This window comes from Epinephelus fuscoguttatus, linkage group LG2 (assembly GCF_011397635.1).
Source record: "Epinephelus fuscoguttatus linkage group LG2, E.fuscoguttatus.final_Chr_v1".
NCBI classification, from domain to species: Eukaryota; Metazoa; Chordata; class Actinopteri; order Perciformes; family Serranidae; genus Epinephelus; species Epinephelus fuscoguttatus.
In genome coordinates this window covers 11,731,987-11,738,810 of record NC_064753.1, presented here as the reverse complement: position 1 = coordinate 11,738,810, position 6,824 = coordinate 11,731,987, and positions in this window count along the sequence as shown.

Below are 6,824 nucleotides of genomic sequence, written 5' to 3'. Positions count from 1 at the left end.
GTAAACTGTTCGCAGACGGAAATTTACGTGCGTGTCCGCATTCATCAATATTTTAGTAGCTCCGATCTTTTCGTAGCTACTAACAAAATCTACTCCTGCTCCTGACCACTCGTAGTGCTTGTGTAAATGTAGTAAAGCACATAAATATTGCTTGTCACTATTGGAAATTACAATTTTAATTCGTATTGTGCTCTGTTATGTACACAATACACAGATGCCTTTGAAACACGTAATCTAAACATGACAAAATATTAAAAATACAACACATTTAGTTAAATTAGTTGGCAATTAGCAGGTTTAAGATCCAGATTAGGTTCATGATTGTGAATTATCTATGTAAATCGACTCAGTAGATTACACGTTCTTTCTACATGTTGAATGACGATAATAAAAATATCCGTAAGGACAGCCAGATCGCAGCCTCTTCGGGCTTCGGCCGTTCCCACTTCATTCAAAACCCCACAGATGAATCTTCTGTTTGTTTGGTGACCGCTGTATTTTTTGTGTGTGCTTATAGGCCATAAGGTGAAAGCAGTTATCGTTTCATCTCGTTCCGACATCTGGGGACTACACGATCTTTACTTCATAAAAAAGATCGATACATGTTCAGCTAATCAGCGGGAGTTCGTAACTCATAACCCTGCAAGAGTCCTGTGATCAGGGTCGTAATTCGGCACCTGCTCCATCTGAGCGTAATGATCTGTTCACCTGAGCGTTATTCGCTGGGTCAGTGGTGAAGTGGCGCACATGACTCGTGCTACGGACGGACAGACAGACAGCCACGTATCTTAAACAGGTAATACATCTGGCTACATCTTTCCCACATCAAATATCCGTGATCACCTACACCCACGTGCGTAAAAGCGCACACAATTCCGTGTTCTCTCACCGCGGATGCTGTGACTTGATGGCCCAGTACTCATTGTAGCCCACTCTTAGATGTTGGAGCGGAAATCAGTTTCTGATTCACCTTATGACCTATAATGCGTTCATTGCCTCTAGTTTCATATCAAACCATTTACGCTTCACCTCTGACATGGTTCTTTGTACTACGGAGAAAACATTAACAGCATCTGCTCTCCCTCCAGGCCTTTGCTTCGTCTGTCCCTGTCACACCACTACTAACTGAAGAAAATAAAATGTTTTTTCTTAAGTCCACTTCACCCAAAATTATTTCAATCTCCGCTTCGGAAAAATTCTTTCTTCTTTCCTTCTCTTTGTTTGCGCCATGACTGACAGGTCGACTGGATGCACCTACACCTCCTTATATGGTGGTCATTGGCTATTCATGGGCGGGGATTTTCTGCTAATTACCGGGAGCGCGCTGTCACTTTAAGATGGATTGGCATTCATGATCATACACACGTGTTTATGATCAAATCTGAGTTTCCCGCGGCGTTTCTGAATCCGGAGTAGGTTTTTAGTAGAGTATACTTTTATGTGCAAATCTACACACAGACTTACTCACTTTTCATGAATGAGACCCATTGTGTGCATGTTAGCATGACATTAGCATTCATCCATGCATTGCTGTGTTGACATACAGCCTCATAATGTGACTGTAAATTCATGGTCTTGTTTTTATCTAGTATTAAAATTACTCTAATCACTCTAATATTTATTTTTGTATTCATCACACAGCCTGCAAGTGACATTTGTGGTAACATCTGTCTTCAAGAGCATCTGACTGTTAACTAGCCTGATCTTAGAGTCTGGGTCTGCTGAGTGACAACAATGTGTAGAGCAGTGTTGTGTTGACACTCCTCCTCTTTCAAAAGAATGAGCAGAGACTCATATTACAGTAGCCCAGAGGGAAAACACTCTCACCCGAATCCTGTCTGACTAACAATGACCAGTTTCCAAGAAGGGGCAGCCTGAAATTGTTGTAATGTTTGCTTGTAAAGTTGGAGGAGTTTGCAAGAAAAGCAAGAAAATTAAAACAATATATGGCTATTTGTTTGTTTTTTAAAATCATTTATTTAAAGCGGACCAAACAGCTTTATTATTTTATTCATTTATTAGCCTATCTTTTGTTTTTAATTAGGCCAGTTGACACTTGTGGGTTTATCACAATATGATAAAAATATATTCAAACTACACATTTAGGGTGTGCAGCATCAAACTGAGCTTGGTCATGAGGATACAGCATGTTTTCAGAGGTAAAAATCAAACAAACCCACATTTATATTTTTATTATGCTGGATGCTATCAAAATAAAGTAGAACATATACTGTAGTAAAGGTTCTGTATGTAACTTTCCCAAAATCCTTGATTCTAGTGAGCCCTCTCTCCGAGGCTAAGTGAACTGCAGTCAGCATCCAGTTGCTCGCGCACTGATGCACACACTCCAAAGCCATGCACAAGCAGCCAGAAATCAGCCAAAACAGTGACAAATACAAGACTGACCGTGACTGACCATCATCATGCTGATATGGTCTGCAGTGTTTATATATTTCATTTGGACCAATAGCTATGTTTCCATCCAAAAGTGATTCAAATCATTGGGAAAATGCGCATTAAAAGAAATACGATTCCTGTGTGTTTCCATTAAATGTACAGACTACTAACTTGCGTGAGTTTTCCGCAGAACCGGAAGCAAAACAAGTCGCATTCTTCTTCTTCTTCTACGTTTTTTTGGCGGTTGGCAACCAGCTTGTAAATACATTACTGCCTTCCCGACCTGGAGTGTGGATATCACCATGGAGAGATGTGTGCTACGTCAGACTTAATTCGAACATAACTGTTTCCATCCCCCGTTTTGTGAATCAACATTTTTCGGGTCAACCAAAACCCGGCTAAAGTGAGCGCATTTTAGTTTGTGTGAATCAAGGGATTTTAATTCGAATTTTGGCGTTTCCATCATAATTTTCCGATGCGATACTTCTAGATGTGCATCTAAACAGGCTGATGGAAACATGGCTAATGACTCCATGATAATTTCTGTGCAACATCATCAGTCAGTGCGATAGAGAAAATTGATTTTTTGTGTTAGTCTGACTAAAACCAGACTTTTAAAATACATGTAAACATATTAATCCGACTGAATTCATACAAAATTGAATTTTTCAAAGTAAGGCTAACAAACCCAGATAATGTGATTGGGAGTCGAATTCCTTATGTATATAGTCAATGCAACCCCAATCTGGAAATCCATCCATCCATTTTTTTCCTTCCTTTCCTCTACAATGTAAATTGCAGAATCTGTCTTGAGAGATTAATGCGACCCAAACTGGTCGAGGCCCTCGGCGCATACTCCACAGTTTCTGCTCCAGGCTTTCAACCATAAGTCGAAACCATTAAATGTGTAACAAAAGAAGAAACTGGTAACAACATGGCAAATTCTACATCCGGAGCCATTCATTTTTTGGGAGGAGTAAATAGAGCTGTAAAGTTTGCGCCAGTTCCACCAGTTGTACTAGTTTACCTCTACCTAAGTGTAGCTAACTTGTTTGTTGAATGTCTGGTCTGTGACATAATAGATCAATGGGAAAAAAGTCCAGTACTAACAAGCTGAAAGGGAGCATATCGGGGACATATCACCACCTATTGTAGTGGAGTCAGACATACTTGAGTCAATAAATTGATTCCATTCCAAAATGGCCTAGTCAAGCTATAACCATAGCTTGACTTAACTGTGCCTGTAAACGTACTGACTGAGATACTCGCACAACTGGGGGCAGAAAGCCGCACTCTTCACAGCATTTCTAGAGCAGTAAACTGCACCAAACACAGAAAAGATGGATGGATAAGATTTAATATTCTGAGGGGATCACACCCCCTGCTGGTCCCAGACCTAGCAAGCTAACGTTAGCTATCAAACACATCTCATGTCTTGTGCAGAATGTTTACGGTAGCTGCCAAAATTTTTTTAAATGCATCAGATCATGAAGTAGTTTTATTGTGGACATTTTTACTTTGACATAGTGACACTAACATTGCAACCATGCTCCTGATATTGTCAGATTAGGAGAAGATAGACAGGCTCAACAACCAACAAAACCAGAGGCTGGTACTACAAAGCTAGTTTGACAAAGCTAGCATATCTTTTGGTTATCTGGTGAAACCGGTGTGGTAAGGACCCAAATGCAGTACACAGGCGCTCAGGAACAGTTGGTAATGACCTTTATCTTCACCACAGCAAACAAAATACGGAGCAGATAGAATAAACACAGAATAACGTTCGTTCTTCGGGCTGAAAGCCCTCACACAGTCTCTGGGGGTCAGACGAGAGGAAGAGAAGTAGCTTACTTCAGCCGAGCAGTCAGATACCAGAAACGCTGAGGCAGAGCACGAGGTCAGGGACAGAAGGCAGGTGGGTTTACCGGGAGGTGGACGAGGAGAGCAGGTCGGGAACAGGCAGAGTCGGCACCGGGAGATCAGGCAGAGAAATGCTGGAAAGTCTGGTGCAAGCATCGAGAACAATCTGGCAACGAATGAGAGTGCTGGAGAGGCTTATATGCAGGGCTGATTATGATGAACTGCAGCTGTGTAGGCAGGTGAGCAGAGTTGGGCTGATGAGGTGGGCGTGGCTGGCAGGTAGAGTGGAGCAGAGGGAGGGAGAGTGGAAAATCACTGCAGCAGAGTGACAGGAGGGGAATGAGAGACAGGGACTGTGACATCTGGCTTCATTAACCTCATCATGAAGCTGGTTATCAAGTAGTTCAGCCAACTCTGGGTTTTCCTACCCAGCCATGAGCTTATTCATTTCAGAGAGGAGGGGTTTTTAATTATGAGCGACATTATCAGAACTACGAATGAAGTACTTCATACGTTAGCAAGCAAGAAAGCTAAGTTAGCCAGTTAGCTATAACTAACCTCTGGTGTTTGTTGCTTCATAACGTTAGCTGATAAAGTAATTCGCAAATGGCAAGCTAACTAATTTACCAGCTAGATAAGCCCTGGAGACTGGATGAATTAGATGATGTTAACCATTCAAGAGAGTATTATGCTGCGTTAACTAGCTAGCAATTTGTCCAAGTTATTAAGCAAGGTAAACTAAACATTGGCTAAACTGCTTATCAGACAAAAAATGAGACAAACTAGCACTGCATCAAACCCCCAGAAACAGCCCTGGGCTCTGAAGCCAATTTAACATGGTAGTCAAAAGTGGATCTACATCGTCCAGTCCATCGCATGATATGGGGCCCAATAAATTTTTCTGCTTAGACTTACATTGTGAAAGAGACTTATGTAAATCAGTGGATACATTTTTCTGAAGGTCACAACTGCCACGAAATGACTCATTTTACTATCATGATTTGATCCAGTCAGTCTGAAAACATTTTGAAAGTCTGGTAGAGGGGCGACACGGTGGTGTGGTGGTTAGCACTCTCGCCTCACAGCAAGAGGGTTGCCGGTTCAATCCCGGGCATGGGAGCCCTTCTGTGTGGAGTTTGCATGTTCTCCCCGTGTCAGCGTGGGTTCTCTCCGGGCACTCCGGCTTCCTCCCACAGTCCAAAGACATGCAGATTGGGGACTAGTTTAATTGATAACTCTAAATTGTCCGTAGGTGTGAATGTGAGCGTGAATGGTTGTCTGTCTCTATGTGTCAGCCCTGCGATAGTCTGGCGACCTGTCCAGGGTGTACCCTGCCTCTCGCCCGATGTCAGCTGGGATAGGCTCCAGCCCCCCCGCGACCCTCAAGAGGATGAAGCGGTTAGATGAATGAATGAGTCTGGTAGAGCTGCATGATTAACTTATTTTATCCCCATTCAAGGTAGTGGAGAGCTAAACCAGAATTTAGCTGTTTAGCTAGCAAAAGTTAGAGCTGCACTCAGCCATGCTCAGCTGCCATAAGACTCTCGTGCGCTTGCTCGATGGGCCCGATAATGTGGAACATTCGGGTGATTTCATACTGTGGAATTAGAGCTTTTTTGGCCTCATGTGCCACTGAGCAGCTTTCATAGGAAAGAACTGGCCCACTTCCAATGCTGTATCCAGGTCTCTTTCATTCCTGCCACCCAAGGACCCTCCGCCTCACTCCCTGCTGCTAGGACCCTATTTACCCGGGAGAGGACAACAGGTTGGACCTGCTGTAGCCACTCAAATTCAGCCACCCCAAAAACCAGCCTGGGGACTAGTGGCCTGTGTGGCTTGGGTGTAATCCATGTAGCTGCAGCAACAGAGGTTTGCTGATCTGGACTCAGGGCTGCTGAGAGGGCAGTCCGGGGTCAGACCCCCGGTGCTTGGACCCTCAGTCTTGCACCGGCTGAATTCAAGTTGTTACAGGGCGCTAAGTGAAGGTCCATCTCTGCTAGGCTGCCACAGCAAAATAACTGAAACACAGCATGTGATGACCCATGTTGTGGTGGGTAACAGTCAGTGGTTGAGGTTAGCAGACTCCATTTCTTAGCCAACGTTAGCTAGTGTCACACACTGTTAGTGTTGTAGTACAGCTGAAGATATGCAAGGCACAGGTTTGCAAGACATCATACCAACTGCAGGTGTTTACTCTTATCCCTAAATCTTCACACACTTTTACATTAGTGACATTTGTTTAGAATATGTTTTCATATTTATCTTGTTCAGAAATACATTGAGTCAACAGAATGCAGCTGTACAACACCACAAGGGAAAAGTAGTAAATAAATCAAGAGCATCTGACTGTTAACTTAATTTTATAATCCGGGTCAGCTGAGTGAAGACAGTGTGTAGAACAGTGTTGTATTAACCCTCCTGCACTTCCAAAGCTGACGCTCAAATTACAGCAGCCCCGAGGGAAAACCACCAACTCACCTGAAGCCTGTCTGGCTATCAACAAGGAGGGTCAATCTGTTTGTTTGTAGGGCGTTGGAAACGTCCAAAAGCACGACAAATACAAAAAA